Source organism: Corvus moneduloides, chromosome 3 (assembly GCF_009650955.1).
Source record: "Corvus moneduloides isolate bCorMon1 chromosome 3, bCorMon1.pri, whole genome shotgun sequence".
Taxonomy (NCBI): Eukaryota; Metazoa; Chordata; class Aves; order Passeriformes; family Corvidae; genus Corvus; species Corvus moneduloides.
In genome coordinates this window covers 65,266,135-65,285,660 of record NC_045478.1, presented here as the reverse complement: position 1 = coordinate 65,285,660, position 19,526 = coordinate 65,266,135, and the positions used below count along the sequence as shown (strand labels likewise).

The following is a 19,526-nucleotide window of genomic DNA, read 5'->3' as shown; positions in this document are numbered from 1 at the left end:
TTAAAAATTCCACTGACTACAGTCACTATGAGTAAGACTCTCACACTATTACCTAAGTGTATGCACATACATATGTACACACACATGCACCAGCTCCCTGATCTAGAGGTCTTCTAAACCCTTCCCTGGGAACCTGCACCACGACAGACATTTGTAGCAGGAGAGATGTTGTTCACGTGGTCATGGGGACACAGATTGTATCTCACCTCCCGTGTGAGATTATTCTCTAAAATTTTATACATTTCCTATCTTTAAAATATGGAGACATTTCCGTGAAAAAAAAAGAGCATAATTTTAAGGAAGAAAACAAAATGTTTTAAGTACAGCCTAAATATTTATAAGATATTTTATTTTTAACACCAATTTCCAGAGATTATCCATAAACACAAACACACTACTGAATTTATGTAATAATTATTTGGCATGTTACATCTGCAATAAATGCAAAGTAATATTGGTCATATTTCTATCTTACATGCTGTTCTTAGTGCAGAGGGCTTTTTTGCCAATAGGGCTGTAATAATTCACATGCCAACTGGAAGAACAAGTCAATCTGACAAGAGTTGGATCTGAAGAAAATAAAAATCACAGAAACATTTGGGATGGAAGCCACCTCTAAACAGGTCATCCTAGGTCACCTATAATAGTCACTTAGCTAGTCGAGGCATGACTGACTCCACACTCTCCCGTGGCAGTTTACTCCACTGACCTAAATGTTGCATAGTAGTAACCCCTTTCCAATATCGAACTGTCTAGCAAAGTACTCCCTGTTGTAGCTTAACCACAGTATTTCCCCCCCACTTTTCTCTTCAGCAACATATGAAAATATCTTGCCCTGCTCATTCCAGCCCTTGCAGATACATATGTGCACCTAAAGCTCTTGCTTAGGCTCTCTCCAGACCCAATGTACCTAGATTTCTTCTCTCAAATACACTTTCAGCTTGACTTTGAGGTTTTCCATCTTCCTGAAGAGTCCTGTGAATTGAGGTTGCCCTTTGGCTCTTTGATTTTGTGGGCTGAAGAGGATTTTAAATATTTGCACCAAGTCTAGTCAGGAATTTAATTTATGAGGCTTGAAGTTACAAATATGTCCTTGCACAACTCCCTGCTTTATAGTGGCATTTGTTCTTTCAAATTTAATATTGTTCTCCCAAGAGATACCTCAAGAAAATCCGACATACAAGATCAATACTTACATTAATGAGATAGCTGGAATTTAATACCGCTCTTCTTCAGGATATTCCCTGTAATTCCAGAGAACTTCCACTCAAACATGAACAAAGAGTGTTACCTCCCTGCATAAACTTATGTCAGCTCCATTAGGGATTGCTCATAGTGAAGCCACATCAGCACCAAGATTACCTGAACACTAACACAGAGCATCTGGAGGCTGTTGAGGCCACACTAAATTCCAGTAGCAGAAACACAAAAGCTACTTCTGATATGGCTGGTCTGAAATCATGACCCATATACTTTGATTTTTAAGTAACACCCTTCACCTGATATATGTGACACACCTGTGCTCCCAGCACAGAGGAGGTCCAGGAGCACAGGAGAAGCTGGTGGCCTCCTCATGCTTACAGAGAGAGTCTTTGGCTGAGCTGCCTGGAGTCACACACTGTGTGTGCAAGGCATGTGCCACCAAACATCCACCTGTCCCAGCCCTGCCAATGCCTACCACAGATCCCTCTGAGTGATGTCTGAGCAACCCATAAAGACAGACTGGGGTGGTCAAGTTCTCCATCTGTGACAGAACATCTGTGCTGGTTTTGATACCTGAGAAAAGGCAGTTTCCACAACTGTGGATTTAAAATACAATATTCATTTGGTGTATCATTGTGTATCACAATATCTGGGACTTAAAATCAAATGCCTGTAACATAAAACAGGTCCATGCTCCCAGTGAAAACACATCCCTAAAGAAAGTGCTAAAAACATATGAAGAGAACACTTATTTTTCCTCTGTTTAGACACGAAGATTGGCAAAATGTATCTGAATGGCTCTGCTCCACTGTTACTTCAAAGGGCCACAGTGTATGACTCATCCAACTTGTTTTCAGAATCAATATATGGAAGGTTTGGGTTTCTTAGTTTTTCACTGTTTCAACAAAGAGAGGACACCACTGCTGGGACTGCCTTTGCCTAACGCCAGCATGAGAAGCTGAAAACAGATTAAAAGAGCATGGCATGAGCAATTTCTGTATTAAAGAGAGAGCTGTAAAGTCTGATACAAATAGACAAGCATTAGGTTTTCCAACATGCAGCTCAGAAGACAGGCTTATTGACCATAAAATGAATTATATAACCCAACTAGTATTATATCATCTGAGACGCTGGTTGGGCCACTACCTTTGATATATATGAGATATATATAATATATATAATATGTATAATTATTTTCCCCAGACAACTGTCAAGTTACATTCCTTATATAACACTGCTGCAGTGCCAACCTAAAGCATAATAACTGTGCTCATTATAGGGTTATTATGAGTTCTGAGATGAAGAGCTGTCAATAATTAAATTTTCTCCATATAAGGTAAAACACTGTCTTTGTTGCAAAGGGAATCCCAGTTTTATCTGTTTGAAACATTAATTACAGTAATAAACAGGTTAAGAGCAGTAAGCACAGGTCTCCCTCCAGCAAGACATGCAAGCCTGTATCTCAGGGGGTGTGCAGGAAAAGGAAAAGGGATGCTGCAATCTCAGCTGCTGGATCTGGCCTTAGTGTACAGTCTTCTTCATCTTGTACTAAAGAAGGTGGTACAAAATCCTGCAGTGCTTATGGCCAAACAGACTCAATGGTTTTTTTATAAAACATATAATACCTATACGCAGCAAATTTTCTTGATAGTTCAGTCTAGCCTCTTTTTTTTTTTGTCATTTTTGCTGTCAATTCAGTGCAGCCTATTAAAGACTGTGAAAAGAAATGGCCTTCAGCAGGGATTTCTATTCCAATCACACAATCTCAATTTCTTTCAGAAAAAGAGCTACTGAACTGGTTCTTCACTTTTCAGATAAGTCAGGTCCAACTTTCAGATGCTGCCCTCATGTTGTGATTAGGTTTTGCCAATGACTTCCTATTTAATATACTGCAAGATAAACTGATACCTGTGCAGTTAGGTTCCAAATGTGTTAAATCAATTTGATAATGACAGGGCAAGCAGGTAAGTCGCTAACTCCTTCCTGTCCATTTATATTGTAGTGGGATTTTTGGTCATCTTTTCTTTTAAAGACCTGTGATCTAAAGGTCTTTTAAAGGCCCCATCTCTAGTGAACCAGCTTTTGTTGCTACAAGTTCTTGTAGTAAAAAAGCATAGGTGTTCCTTTCCAAGGATTCCACTGTATCCCTTACCATCAATATCCAATTGAGTTGCAAAGTATACTTTGGATTCTGTCAAAACCCTTACTGGGGCTTGTCCTGGTTTGTTACTGATGTTTGCTTGCATTGGTGTTCCAAGAACCAGCTAGGCTTTGGTCACTGCAGGCTGATGGATCAGCAGGAGATCATGGACCACTGCAGTGCTCCCAGCAGCTGCCCTGCTTGCTCAGTCTCTGTCTCCCCTAAAGCCTGTGGTCTGCTTCAGTGCAGCCAGGGCTCAGGGCCTGGGCTGATGGATCAGACCCCCCTGCTATCTAAAAGAGAAGTTTCAATGACTAATGTTCAGGTGTAAAGGTCACTGAGGCTGAAATGAAAATCCTGGAAACAACATGGAATTCAGGCAAGTTTATTTTAGTGTGTGTGTTACCAGAGTTTTGAATTTTTAACAAACTAGGAAAAGAGAAGAAATCCTAACTTTAGGACTTCTGCTCCATCCAGTTCATGGATCAATCAGACACAGTGAGACAGCCCTGTTTCACAAGCTCACTAATATAATGCACTTCCATTTCTTGGGCTCCAGCCCACAGTCTGCACCTTGCAGCGCCTCCTCCTGACCCCAGTCCCGCAGGCTGAGCCAGCATCTCATACCCTCCACTGTTGGACAAGTGACATGGATTTGCAGCTGGAGGTGAGAGAACAGTTGCAAAGAAAAGTGCAAACCTTGTCATGCCCATGCTGTCTCTACATATCCCTGCCCTCTCCTAGTGCCACTCACAGCCTGCCCTTTTGGGCTCAGCCCCTACCTCCAGTGGCCCCCAAACCCTTTTTCTGGGACCAGCACAGGCTCCACTCCCCGCCTGAGATGCTGAGGAGTGACGACCTCGAGTCTGCTCCTGCACGATCCATCCCAAACCATAACTCTAAATGTATCTTCCAATTCTGCTCATGTATTTATAGGCCCCTGCATGGGGACAAATTATGCTTTCAAAAATATTACAGGAAAATGCTGCAAGTGATTGTCATAAAAAAAACCCCATCATAATTTCATTAAAAATTAACAAAAAGAAAGCATTAGTGTTGTCCTGCCAGCTGGGGGTTGGGGGGTGTCTCACATTATTAAATTGAGAAGGCCAGCAATGGAAAGCCTTTTTAGATTGGTGTTTCCATTCCTTCCTCTTTTGCTTGGTTCAAAAGTCCTGCATAATTAATACTGTAGTACTTAATAAATGCTTATGAACCTACTACCTCTCTGCTTTTTCCATTTAATTAGGTGATTGACTTCAGGCATACTATAAATTATAATGACAATTTAATTACTTTTTTAATGTGCACACTTAAAAGATTTATAAACAGGAATAGGGTAATACAGTGCACTCAAAATTAGAAATACCATGAACTGGAGAACAGCACAAAGTAATGACATCTAAAGTACCTCCTCAGTGACTGAGCAGCTGCAGTGACTGGGAGGTAGAGTATTTAAAGTGGCTGGTACAACTACAGAGAATTGTATATTTCTATCCAAATGCCCATGTACACCTCTTGTAACTTTTCCTTCGCTGCATTTGCGCATCTCACTTGACTTCATGGCAGAAACATAAAGGAATTCCAAGGACAAGTCAGGCTGTGGACTACAATGTCTCTTAGGTAAAGCATTCACAAGAAGTGGAAGACCCTTTCTCTTCTTTTAAACAAATCATAAAACTTCTGCATCACTTCCTCATAATACAGTCACTGTTAAAATTTGCAGGGGGCCAAAATCTCCTACAATATTCCAGCTGGCACAGGCAAACTGCCAAAGACCATGGATTTCATCATCTCATGAACAGACCCTTCCTAGTCAGAAGGCAGAAATGCCTGAGAATATTTCACAGCATCAGCACCACATCCAACAACAATCCAAGTTAACTCTTCTGATATTGTTGTTATGCCACCTAGGACTCATTCCCCTGCCACTTACAGGAACATAAAAGCTAAGAGGATTGCATATATAACAGAGCAAGTAAGAATCACATCCTTCAAACTAGTGCTCAAAGAAAGTACATTTGCCAAACTAAAAATTATCTTTTTAAATTTAAATAGTTTAAGGTAATAAAAGAAGAGTTAACCTACTTAGTTAGCCTACCTAAATGTGCAGACATTTCCAAGCCTTGGCTGGTCATTGAAAACAAAGAAAGCTCTATTTTCTACAAGTTACCTGTCACCTGTCAACAGAGAGAGATGACAGCATTTGGTTTAAATCACACAGTATGGTACATTGGCGAAAATTTCTCATGTAAAAAAGTCATTAAAATTTGGGCTAGAGAAGATGCTTTCCATCTGGGAGCTGAATCTGGTTTGGTGTGACTATTCCTGTCTGTTAATTTAGCAGTACAAAGTATAACTCTACATTCTTAACATACTTACTGGGGATGCTGGTATCTCTGTAACCAGAACTGCTTACAGAGAGGGAAAAAAAAGACTGGGCAATTCACAGTGTGCTAGAAAAATTACAGGCAATTCCACGTTTTAAGCATCATCTATCAACAGTGTTGAATAGTCAAAATGGGAATAAATTTAAATGCATTGCCAAGGCAAATGCTGTGATAATTGTATCTGGTTTTCCTTTCTAATATAGAAAAAAAATCCCAGACACTCATCTCATTTGCGCCCAGTGAAGCTGAGTGGAAAGCGGATCAATCCCATAGCTTCACCATGTGCCTGCCTGTCCACTTTGGCCAGCACAGAGCAGGACCAGAAGAGGTATAGGTAAAAGAAAAAACACCAGGAGGCTGAGCAGCGTGGTGAATCACAGGGAGCCGCTTTGTCTGCAGCTTCCGTTCTCTGCGGAACTGTGCAGGGCTGAAACAATGGCTCTCCTATGGAGCTGCATCTCATCTACCTCATCTACAGCCAGTGATGAATGATGGGTCAAGAGGGCAGCAGACTTTGGGTGCACAACCCTTAAATACTTTATCAAAGATGGCAAAAGGCCATGTGCTTCAATAATACAGCAAATACTTCCTTTTGCTGTATAGCAGACAAATTCCTTCCTCTCTGCTGGCTCAGTCTGAAGCTTTTGGTTCACAGCTCAGAGCGTGTGCAAGTTCTATATTCGCAAAACATACACGTAAAAAAGCTTCAGTTTTATTCCTGAGACCATTCAACTGTAAACATTCTCACAGAAATGAAAAGTCAGCCCTATCTGTGCTGAAATCCTATGCTTTCATAAATATGTAATGCTAGGGATTTTTAGAGTTTATAGACAATAACAGAAGGAATATTTTGCTCATTTTAAAAAGTGAAACTGAATAGTAAGAATTGAAAAAAATTCTAAAACTGCAACTCATCCAAACTTTTCATACTGGGGTTTCCTGAAAGAAAAACATACTGATTTGATAGAAATGAAATTTCCATAAAATATAGGACTTTTGTCCCCTGTTTAAATAAAGATTAATGAAAATAATAGGCCTTGTGATATAACAAGATACTTCAATACTAACAATTTGACAGTATTGTGCTACTCAGAGAATTACAATTTAACAAGACATACAAGATGAGTTGGAATACCTTCGTGACATAAAAATATCTTTATGCAAAATAAAACTGAAGCAACATTTAAAATCGTCTGAAGTAAAATGTCTTACTGCTTAAGAGTTGTCAAGGGTTTGTCCCAGTACCTCTTCAGAGAAGAGGTAAAGTATTTCAGAACCTTCTGCCATCTAAATTTTCTTTCGACCACTTTTGTCTTCTGTTCCCCCTTAGCTGTTTCTTTGTCTTTTTATTCCTCTAGGTATCTTTAAAACTTGATCTAACTGCTCTGAATTTGACAACAAAACTTAATGTTCTAAGAGGACAGAAAGCTGTGGGCTCATGTTTGGTTTCTAAAGGAAGTGGCAGAAAGCAGTCTTGGAAAAAAACTCCAAATCAGCTGTGATCATTTCAGCTCCCTTACGAAAAACATCAGCAACAGAAGAAGTCCAGTTGGGATCCCACCCACCCAGCACCGAGGTAACCCTGTAATTTTGGGTCATCGTAATGGCACCAACACTTGATACTGGATCATAACTTCCCCATTTTGGTGGCTTTGAGAAGTTGATTGACACCAAAATGCTGATGTGAGCAGTGTGAGGCACCAGCAGTGCCACGTGGGCAGTGAGGCAGCAAGCTGTGCCATCCCACCGCCCACCCTGCAGTGACACGGGAAACCTGCTCCTTTTGCCTCCAGACACGTTAGGGCAGAAGAAATGCGTGTTTTCCCTCCCAAAGATCTCTCATCATTTTACACTACAGCAATGGATTTGCACAATTTTGATCAAATCTCACCGTAGATTTTGAATTTAAACACTCCAGAACTGAGAAAAACAAATGGTTCTTATGCTTAGAAAATGGACGGTCTTGGAGTGGAGGTATCTCAACTTCCTTATAGCCCTGTTGAACAGATTACAAGCAGGCCTGTCATCTCTACTTCAGTCAAGTGTAAATTTCAGATTAAAAAAATAAGTGATTTTAATTGATAGCCATAATGTGTACTGAAAAGCTTCTAAAGCAATAATAGCTTTTACACAACCACTGCTGTCCAGAAAGCAAATCAGCACATAAGTAACTCACCCTCTGAGTATTTTCATTCTTTTTTGAGAGTGTGAAACTAAGATTGGCATCAAACTGCATCACTTTTTTAATGCATTTTCCATCCAAACTGAGAGGCACTTGAGGAGCAACAGTGATGTCCCAGAGAAAAACATATTCAGTGTAACTTTTCTGCTACACCCACCTTCACTTCATGGCCCAGCACTCTGCTCCCTTTTATTCATCCAGGTGAGGAGAAGCTGACAGCTGGGGGAGGGAAGAGATTGGGAGCCATATGGAGCTACAGTCAATTTTTGGTATGAATTTGTGAATAGATACAAAAGAGATAAATGCTGGCATGCATAAATTCATATTTTATCAATACCTATTTTGGTACTCACTGTCAGAGTAATTTATTCCAAAAAAGGCTTTTAAAAACGAACACTAGTTTAAAGAAAATTCTAATCCTGACTTATTTCTTGCCACAGCAAATCCAGGATCCCGACGGCATGAAGCAGGAGGCAGAAGCCCACTCAGTAGGGTTTACCTCACAATGCCAAAAGGGAAAGTAGTGCAAATAACCAAGAACCCAAGAGAGAGATTGTTCAGGTCACTGCTCAGGACAAGCTCCCTGGGAATAGAGCTGCTCAAGCAGGGGTGGGCAATCAGCCTTGGCACAAGGAAGCATTGAGGTTCCATGTCCCAGCTGCTCACACAGAGGGCAAGCAGAGCTGACTGTTTTGCATGCAGCATCTTGTAATAATGAAGGTTTTCAAAAGTACAAGATTCACTAGATTGGCTGCCTGTAATTGCTGCACCCACAACTGTTCAGTTTCACTTCTCAGACTTATTCAAATAATCCAGCCCCCATGGGCCTGCAAACCTGAGCTGAAAGTCTGAATGTGGAAGGGGATTTATTAAAAGACTGCTGGTGCATCTGACCATGACAGAATGCTAAAAAAATGAAAAAGTAATGAAACACACAGAACATTTCTGAGTCCCAGATTATGTTTGGCCTGGATCCAGTGGCCATGCTTGATTTCCACTGACTTCCCTATTACAGACTGTTATCTCCCCAAACTTTGATCTAAGGCCACTGCAAGAGCAGAGAGTAGCAGAGCAAAAGTATCTGTGAGAGTCACTTATTCCATTAGTCAGAAATCAAAAATCAAAAGAGCCACTTGAAACACTAACAAAATGCAAAAACTCATCACTTCCTTCCAGAGAAGGGCAAAAGACCTTATTTGTAATTGTTGATTAGAACACGTGCCATGGCAGAAAATTTCTGGACTCCATTCCCAGCCCTTAAATAGTTCTGTGGCTGGACTTGAGCAAATGGTTTGAATTCTCTATGCTTTTTCAAAATTGTAATAAAAAACACATACCCACCTCACAGAATAGAGGCTTCATCAATGTTCCTAACTCACTCTCAGCTTCTTAAGCAGACAGTCCTGCAAAAGTGCAGAGTACCATTACTTAGATTTGATTTGCTTTAAAAAAATTTAATCCTGTCTATTACTTGGTTGGGGGTTTTTTATTATTATTTTCCAGGTAGGAACAATTTTGGATGCAAAATCAGAGTCTCTGCCTGGAGACTGGCCTCAGGCTTCTGCCTCATGCGTATGTGTACATCATATTCCTACATCTTCCACAAAAGAGAAGGTGAGTCTGTGAATAAGGTCAGTAGGACACAAGCCAAGCAATGTACACCTAAATCTGAATGCAGAACAAACAAAAAAAGTGGGTATTTTTAAGAACAAAACTCTTTCCTAAGAATTTGGTTTCTTCATGGTCACACTGTCTGGGTGCAATGTGTAAAAAGTGGCTTTCTGAGGCACCGTGGTGTCTTCTGAATCACTGCCATTACCCAAGAAGACCCCAGGAAGTGGTTTGGATGAGAAGCTGGACCCAACTTGCATAGGTATCAGCTGATCTCAGAGTACACATAGCACAAAACCCTAACAATATGGACACTGTAAAACTAGGAATAACCTTATCTCCTGCAGTTTGGGAAACCATTTCTAACCCAGTGACTACAGAGCTTAGGAACAAGTCAAACAGTTAATTATTCACTATGCTTCCTAATTAATCTCCATTTCAGGCCAAATCTTTGTATGCCCATAAAAACATGAAGATCTCCAGTGAGGGAAACAACAGCATGAGCTTTTGGACCTCCTTCTGCAAAGCAATTCATTTTTCCATAAACAGTTACTATTAAGCAAGGACAAAGCAACAAACCAGACAGCCATCTGTGTAAACCAATTTAAAAGGATGGTGACCTCATAAAACATTTCAAATTAATGCTCTCCGTTTAACTTCTGCCACCCCGTCCTGCCCCAGAAGATGCTGGGTTTGAGTAGGTCCTCGGGTGAGCACGGTGCTTTCGCTTTAGGGAAAGCTGGTACTTTAAAACCAGAGTGATTTCAAACCCGTGAAAAGAGCATGGCAATGAAAATACCTCGGCATATATGGAAGCAGGATAACCTTAGCGGCTGCCCACGCTCCCAGAGGGTGTTGCCACAAAGGTCTGTGCTATGTTTGCCAGCTGAGCTTCCTAGAGGTATGAGGTCAAGCGAGCACAAAGGTTCAGGCCACTGATGGTAACGCAATCCCTGCTGAACTGTGTTCTTTCTTACGACCCAGAGAGAAGCCAGAACAAGCACAGATGGCAACCACATTAGAAAAGAGGACAAACTTGATAGCCTTAGAGCAAAACTTATGAATCCACATACAGCACAGCTATGCTGTGTGCACCCAAGATGGCAACAGCATCCCCAGCTCATTCTGCCCACTTAGATTTGAATCAAATGAAGAAGCTTCAGGCAAAATATGTGAAATAAAAGTAGAACACCTACAAAGAAGTGCAAGTAATAAACAAGGACATGTTGTGCATGTCTTGCACAAGGTGACTTGCAGAACTGCCCTTTATTCCATTTACTGAAGTCAGTCAGAGCCACACAAGAGCTGAGAGCAGAGTGCATCAGATGGTGGTGACATCAGACCATTGGTAGCAGAACAGAAGGAAGTGCACAAACTCATTTACAAGGGCATGTGGACTACAAGCATTCCAGTATCGAAGGTAACTGAAAGAAATGTATATTCTGTATATTCTCTTCACATTTCCAAGCATCTGAACAACGTAACAGTACATAAATTGTATTTAAAGTGGTGGAAGGAAGCATTTGCTTTTCCATGATATAAAGATGATGTTTCTAATCCACCTAGTGCAGACACGGTAAAAATTACCTCCCACAATGCCAAGGCTTGTTACATGGACTCTTTCTTCTTTAGCCTGCATTTTCAAAGAGTCATTACTTTACTGTTCCCCTGCCACAGCGCCTGATGTTTGTGTGCCTGGTATTTGTGTTTGCTTTAAAGTCATGGCTGTGAGGTGAAAGTAACTTGCCCTTCTGACCCAGCGCGTAATTGTACAAGTGTTTGCGCAGTAATAACCCATTGTACACATAAAGTGACATTTCTCTAATTGGCATTTGCTGAACACAAGGGCACCCTCTGCAAATACAGTGGCTTTTTTATTGGCAACCTCTTTAATTATTTCACTTTTCCTAACACAGAATCTCCTTTCTGTCATTAGAGAAGAACAAACCATTCCTCACCACAGTAATACTATATATTTCTTAATACGTATTACTGAATACTACTAAAGATTAGCCTTAAAAGACAGAGCAGTATTAACAGCTGTCCTGGGAATTTGTTCCAGAAAAGGGAATACTTCTGACCTTTGAGCCCATGTTTCAGTGCCTTTTTGAGATGCTTCAGAACAAAAGTTCAAGCGGCGTCTCCTTTCAGTTTGTGTCATGTTGTTGCGTGTAAAAGTGAGGACAGAAATTCAAGAGAAGCCCGGCTGGTGCTGCTTTCCCTTGCCTTCAGTTCCGCTGTGTCAGCTGATGCTGGCACATGCAGCATATTTCTCTGCTTCCTTTGGTTTTGTCTTTCCTTGGTTGCTGCTTTGAGTTTCTACCCATCCATCTCCACTGCTCTCCTGTCACTGCCATGTTACGTAAAAACTCAGAAATGGCTTAGGAAACATTTAAATCTGCGCTATCTTGGCAAGCAGCTAATCCTTGAAGCAAATGCTACTTACACAACAGAGTGCCTGTGTTTCCTACCCTGTCGTGGAGATGTCATGCCTCATCTCCTAAGGCTGGAAGGAATGCACAACGCTTCATAAAATAGCTCTGACTTTCCATTTCTACTATATAAGCACCTTGTTATCTGTTTTTATAGGGAGGGAAAATGGGAAAGGGAATTCTTGGAAGAGATTACAATTGTCAAACTAGCTTTTGATATCTTTTAAACAGCTGGAGCGTCAATTTTTTGGCGGCACTGTTGAAAGTCTATGAGGGCTTCCTGACTGAAGTGGAGGAATTAGTACATTTAGTTCAACTACAAGCTGTACTTTTTAAAAAATCCATATGAAAACAGACTCATTATTCATTTTTCTGTTAATACGTGGTTTTGCCCTGCAGTTTCAGTAATATTTTTTGTAAAACCTGGCAGTCTCAAAAAAGAACTGTAACTTAGAGCTAATGTTTTAATAAACTCTTGTTTACACTACAGTCAAACCAGAACAAACAAAATAAAGCTACAAATGACGTTTTTATAGGAAGTCAAGAAAGAGATTCATGTGTCTGAATATTTTAGTTACAGTGTGGTAGGCACGACAATTATTTCCTGTAAAGCCAAATTGTAGCTTTAAAGAACTGGAAGAAGGCTACCATGAGAATAGAGCATGGATATGACTCGGGCCTCTAAAGAGCAGCTGGATAAAAATACCTTACAATTTAATGCAAAAATCTCATCAAGTATTCTGAGCATTTTACAATGGAGCAATGGCAAGATATGGCCATGAGAAACCTGTCTGGAATCTTCAAAACACAACCATGCTGGATTACTGCAAATGCCTCCCTCTGTGGGGTAAAACTAAAAAAAATTTCATGAAGAAGGTTTGCAGTGAGATAGGCAAGAAAATGACCTTTTTTTGAAAGTGATCATAGAATCCCAGAAATTAGATCAAAAAAGGAAATGACCAAAGTCTATTAGATCATATTGTATCCAAGTAAGAAAAATCTATGTAGTATATTTTTCAGCATTTTGTCCAGGTCAGCATTTTGTCTTTTGAGTTGTTCAAACCAATCAGCTCCTCTAGTTTCCATCAAGGGAACAGACTTTCACCACAGTTATTTTTTTCCTACAAGTTAAACTAATACTCCTTTTTGCATTTTGATACTTCATAGCTCTTTGAGACAGTTATTCCCTTCTAGGTGATCTTGGCTCTGATACCACTGTGGTACCTAATTTAACAGCAATCGAGGTATAAAATGCTAAACTAAAAAGAGCAGCTGACCTTCTGATTTGCAGCCTTGCTCCCTCTGTAACCAGCGGCAAGCTTCTGCTTGCATGAGACCTGAGCTCATGGTCAAGAGTCAAGAGGGCTGAAAATCACTATCTCACTTCTAAAGACAGGCTGTATTTCATCAATGCATGGCTCTGAGCTTTATAGAGGATGGAGAGCTAAGAGCAAAGGAGCCTCAAAAGGCTCCTATTTTCTTTAGTCAATGTGATGCTCCATGTTTTGGTTAGACTGAGAAAATTTGGTTACTATCACTTTTCCCTGCATATTAGTGAAACGGGGTTCAATGAGTTTTCTGTTTCTTAGTTGTAATAATCCCATTTCTTTTTCATTCCCAAATTACAGTCTTCCAGATGAGGATATCTGGCTGGCCTTTGTAAGCAGAAACAGAATTCCTTGGAGGTGGGAAAGGAGTTTCACACTGCAGATTGTTATCCTACCTCCCAGGCAAGGGACAGAAGATGTCATGACCTCATGGACTGACTTTGTAACTCCTCTGTCCCTGAACAAAGATGGTCCCAAGCAGCACACAGAGAAATCCCCAAACATTCATTCCCTTCACAGCCCAAAAGGATAAACAAGTGTACAAAAAGAAAAGAGAGTCCATCCTTGAGGATGCTGGAATAAGTTTATGAAAACAAAATGACTACCTGGTAAGGAATTTAATTTTTTAACTTTGTTGTTATTATTTTTAACTAGGAGGGTAGCAACTGGCAATTGTACTTGAGAAAGACTGGATGAATTTTTGGAAAACTCATCAACGCTAAAGGCCTGCCTGCAGAGGGACAAAGTCATGTCATGAAACTACAGACACTTGGCACAGTCCTCAGCAATCCTGAATAAGTACCTTGTGTCCTTGTGCTATTAGCTATTGCAGTATCATGAAAATCCTTCACAACAGTGCCATTTTTGAAGTGCTGCTGTGCTGTCAGGTGTCCTGACATTATCAAGGCTCCTGGGGGTGCCACTGTGTGGCATCTCTTTCTTGCCTCCTTTGCAGCAAGTTTCCAAACCAGGATGTGCAAAAGGCCAGGATGTGCTTCAGAAAAAATTTAACTTGTTTTAGGAGGAAGCTTCTTCCCTCACTGTCTCCTTGGAGTACAGGATCTCTTTCCCCAGGATAACCCTGTCCCTTACCCACTCCTGTTCCAGTATTCACGCCTGGCTTTGCATCTGAGAACAGGAGGCTGGTAGGGAGTGCTGGTGGCAGCAAGCAGATGGACAGGGATGCTGGGCTGAGTCACTGGCAGCTCACCACTTGTTGAGCTGTTTGAGGTCCTGCAGGAAAAATGCTCACTTTGTGGCACTAAAGAGAAATACTGCTAAGAGCAAAAATCACTACAAGAACTACTGCTCCGTGTAGATACAGGAAACAAGACAGGAGATGAGGAAAAGACTTTGCCACAGTTTACAGGAGTTGGTGCCAGACTACTGACATAAAGGAGGTACCCTCCTGTCTGCCATAGTACACAGCCTTCACCTGCAGTATGTTCCTTTTCTCTTCTTCCCCACGTGCCAACAAATGGGTGGATTTCATTCAAATTAACTGCTTGATGCCAGGGCAACATCTATAAATCTATAAACTTACTGACAGCCTAGTCCTGGATCTCCAACAACCTTATGAAAGTTGCTGACCGCTTGCAGGAAGGACTGAGATGATGACGAAAGGTCTCAGGACCAAGGTCATCAGGCACAGAACACACAGGAAGTGCTGAAGTGTATCTGACTCCATTCACTCACATTACTGTACACAGTAACATCAAAAAGATGGAAGGCTCTTCATTCATTGTATCAATTGGATTTAAGAAATTATATTCACAAAAATGAAATAACTTTTTTCACTGTTCCAACTTTTTTTTACACTGTGCTTTTCTTGTATTATTTCACTGCATTATTTTTCTTCCTCTTCACTTTTGTTACCCTGATCACTACAAATATGAGCAATGTTTATGAGTAACTCCTTATTTTTCCCTACAGCAAAGTAATGCCTAAATGACGTGATTATTATTTCTCCCACGATACTTGAAGGAACAAAACCCAAAGCAAAACAATGAAACTAAGCTCTTCCTCCAGGCTCTCCCTCACACAAGCTGACCAAAACTGCAGTTTCCAAGTACCTGGGAATTGGTTCAGTGGCTTCAACTGGACTTTATGGAAACACAAAGATCACCTTGAGAGATCAAGTATTTGTAACTATAATAGACGATTTTGAACTAAAACAAACAAAATATACCATGTCCCCTGAAAATGTCAAATAACTACTCTGCCTCATATTTCAGACTATTTTTTACAACGTATAGCCAGCTCACAGTAATAACATACATTTACTTGTGTTTATGATTTCATTAATGACTGTGCAGCACTGCCTGCTCCGCACAGTCACTCTTCAAACAAAATAGTGCTGTCAAAACAGTGGGCCATGGCGAGGTGAGCTTTCTAATTTTTTTGCTCTTCTTTCTATCTCAGAGCACCTCTTTACTCTCAAGAGTATTTAAGCACTGAGACTACTATGTGTAAAAATGACACAAAACTATTAAATACCAATTCATTGTTATGACCCTCAACAAATACCCATCACTACAGCAGCTGTACAGAGTGTACAGTCATAGATTTAACAGGTGGGAAGGGTGGAAGAGAAAAGAATTGTATTTAATATTTAAAAAGGTTTCAGAATGAAGCCCCTGATACTCCTGTGTCAGATTCAGCCTCTGTTTTCACCTCCCATATATGGTAATTACAATCCTGTGCCCACTGGGAACTAGTTGCACATTGAAACACCAATACGCTTCACTGGAGGAGGGAGAGGTTTGCTGATGGAGATACTACAAGATGCTGCAGTGAATACTTCGACTTTCGTTGAATATGCAGTATCCCTGGCTCCAACACCTAATTATTTTAACTAAACAGAGGAATATCTGGTTAGGCACTGTGCAGGGTGACTTTCCAGATTTTAAAGGTGACCATTGAATAAGTGAAGGCTCTTCTGGAAAAACAAGGTTTTAGTACTTCGGTTATCATTCCTCAATTCAAGCTGTGCCAGCAGAACTTGGTGCCTGCACTTAGTCACTGAAGGCAACAGGGTGTAGGCATACAGACCCAGGCATCCACAGGGTGTGACTTCACTGCAGGGTCAGCACCTAAATTAAGTTTGTCCCCAACGCGACATCTCTGTCACAGCACACAGGGAGGTACCTACACACCCTGCCACATGCCAGTTTGGATTCCATCCCTCTGCCTTGGCCTCAGTGCCAAGCATCAGGAAACAGCAGGCAACTTGCCAACATTTTTTCTTAGAAAACGGCAACCCTTTCTGGAAATGTTCTCCAGTTTCTGCAGAGTCTTTCTGGAAAGGTGGTAATGCTGAGCTTTTGCACAAACACTGTAAATGAAAGCTACCCTAAAATACTATCACTACCCAAAACATGACACCCCTAAAAATGAGGGCAAATGAGGTCAATATTAGCCAAAAATATTACTGTGTAGCCAGGCATTTTGATTCCTAGAAAGCTGAGGTAAATGACACATCAACCAGTTAGCAAACTTTACATTTTCAAAGCACACACCACGAAAATCCACTGATTTTTAATGTAAATGACTCAAGATTCATCAAACATTTTTGTGCTCAACCTTTTACAGATTTTGAATTATATAACCAGTTTGCCATGAATCTCAAAGTCTTACTGAAGTGACTGAAAAAAAAACAAACCCAAAAATAAAGGAAGAGTAAAATCACAGCTCGATGAAGACCTTTCCACTCCCTCATCTCCCTCTCATGATTTTCCAAGCCTCTTTTTAATTGCTGCTTCTCTTCCTACTACTTCTGCCAAATGCAATTCTTAACCAGCACTCAGCTAGCTAGCCAGAGCAGATGAGGAAATTCACTTCAGACCCAGTGCATGTGTTGGAGCAGGCACCTGTCTGAAAGGAGCAGAAAGGTACACACAGCCCATATTGCTCAGAGTGAGGGCATCCACACCACGACAGTGCACACCTGTAAGCACTGTGTCAACAAAGGCACAGCCAGCGGTTAACTGGCTTCTGCAGGAAGCCTGGTTTCATTCATTAACTACGACCTCTGGGCTAGTACATGCGGAGGAGGGAACATACAGGCGAGTTCAAACAAAGCTCCTGTTTTCCCTCTGAAACTTTTCAAGTCTCAAAATCTCACACAAAACCCAAACCGCTGTCACCTGAATGAAAAGCAATAGTAGGCACTCGAATAAGTAAGACCCGCGTGAGAGTTTGCAAGCCCAGCCTGTGCGGAAGGCCACCTGCCAACAGGAAGAAGTGGTAAGAAGGAATTTGGATCCAGCTGCTATCCTCCCTCAGCCAAACAATGCCGCGTGATAAACAGCATTAAGGATTTTTTTTTTTTTTTTTTTTAAAATCCTCAATCACACTGGGAGCATCTATATCTGTCATTTTTACTCCGTGGTTACCAGGAGAAGGGCTTGAGAGATTTCTGTGCACAAGTTCACAGAGAGCCAATCTGCTTCCTATCATAGCTTCATCAAAAGGATTGAGACAGGAAGAACAGGAGGGAAAGAAGAAGAAATGACAAAGCGCCTCGCCGTAGGGCTGACTCAAGCTGCTGAATTCATCACAGGTAACACAGAAAATCTTGTAGCTGTCTTGCAGCCCCATTTCGCATGTCAGCTTCTGACAGAAAGGCAGAATGGACACAGAAAGAGGAGATAACTCAGTATCTGCAGTCCTTATTTCCTTAATATGAAGTACTGAACACCAGGAAATGAACTACGACTGTGCGCTCAGTGGGTCACTGTGGCAGGTGCAACTTCACCTTAAGACCACGTAGCCTACTGCACCTTCAGATTTAGCCCAGGCAGCACCTGGGTGAAGCATGCCAATAAATCCACTCGCTGCTGATGGCAATAAAAAGGGTTAAAAACCAACCAGACTGCGGCTGAAAATTCCACAGCCTTTCCCTTCATCGAGCTGTGATTTTACGTGTCTCCCTGGGATGAAATGAACGGACCAACTGCCCTAAAGATCAGCCAGCTAAAGACATTGAAACGCCAGAGCCACCGGCGGACACGGATGGCTGGAGAGCTCGGGGAGCTGGAGCATCACGGCCGCTCGGCGATCCTCCGGCGCGGCCACTTCCCGGCGTCCGGGGACGCGCAACTCGCGGCTACGCGTCGGCGCCGGATTCACCGCCTTGCAGCCGAGGAACCCCCCTCTCCTTCCTCCCCGCCTCAGCCCCCGGTGAACACCCAGGATCTGGGTACTACCTGCGTTTATCAGCAGAGCCATCCCGTGTCTTCAGTCATTCAAGGAATTTAACAGCCTGGAAATTCCTGTTGTCCATTATTTGAGGTCACAGATAAAAGCTAAACAGCAGCCGTGACTCCCATCAATCATAAGTCACTCACTGATAGAGCGTATGGTAGGAGACCTACTGATGTAAGCTAGTCACCAGAGAAAATACCCACTGATGACGCATATCCAGGCACAAAAATAGTTACAGGGCCCCCAAAGGGATTATTCAACAGCCTACATTTAGATATTCCTTCAAGAGACCCGCAGTCGATTTGCTGCTATTAGATGGCTGGGGAACATTGAAGTTTAAGTTTCCTCAGCAGACATAACCACAAATAGCTGGTTTAAATAAGCTACTGCAATTACAAGCTGTTTTGTAAATTTTAACACTGCATTATAGAGATTAAGTCTAAACAGAACCACTGGCTAAAAAATGCTGTACAGCCTTCGCTCTCAATATTTACCAATTCCTCCTGCATATTAGCCAGCAATGAAAAGAACAATTTAAAATTAATTCACAGATGTTTAAACTAAGTCCCTTGTGCTACCCTAGAGCAATGTTTTTGAATCTTAAAAAACCAAAACAATATATGCAAAATGGTATGGGACATTTTGGTGCTGCTTAAATGCTATCTGGATCAACTTTTGCCTTAATTTTTATCCTTCTTTGGTATTTGTCTCTCTACTACACAAAAAGAAAAATGCCCAAATAGTTAATCTTTCTTGCACAAATCAAAACCATGTAAAGGTAAGTTATTGCAACATGCAAAACCATGTACCGTGCACTCACTTTGAGCAGGGGCTAGAAAGAGGATCCCTAGAAATCCCTTCCAGCCTAAATTATTCCGCAATTCTCTGCAACTGGATTTTTTGGCATTAAAACCATAATCCTCTAAATTAACCAATCAGCTGGTAATCCTACAATACTCCTGCCCTCTTCAACAGTTTCAGGATCCTTTTCATGCCCAGACAGCAACAAAACTTACTAGGATATAGCTGAGCCTA

At 41.3% G+C, this 19,526-nt stretch overlaps 1 protein-coding gene across 5 annotated transcripts in view; it reads right to left on the bottom strand.

Annotated features, from left to right (window-relative positions):
- The window catches only part of HIVEP2 (HIVEP zinc finger 2), a 104,310-nt gene that overhangs the window by 67,336 nt on the left and 17,448 nt on the right, over nt 1-19,526 (bottom strand). Inside the window, exons 1-2 of one of the 5 annotated variants that reach the window (XM_032101988.1) lie at nt 18,494-18,641; nt 9,257-9,318 (exon numbers count right to left, since the gene is read on the bottom strand). The exons of 2 other annotated variants lie outside the window; for them this stretch is intronic. The gene's annotated coding sequence lies outside the window, so the exon portion shown is untranslated. Of the gene's footprint in view, nt 1-9,256; nt 9,319-18,493; nt 18,642-19,526 lie in introns of those variants that run through there. 2 more of the 5 variants (XM_032101986.1, XM_032101989.1) reach the window with 2 other exon arrangements.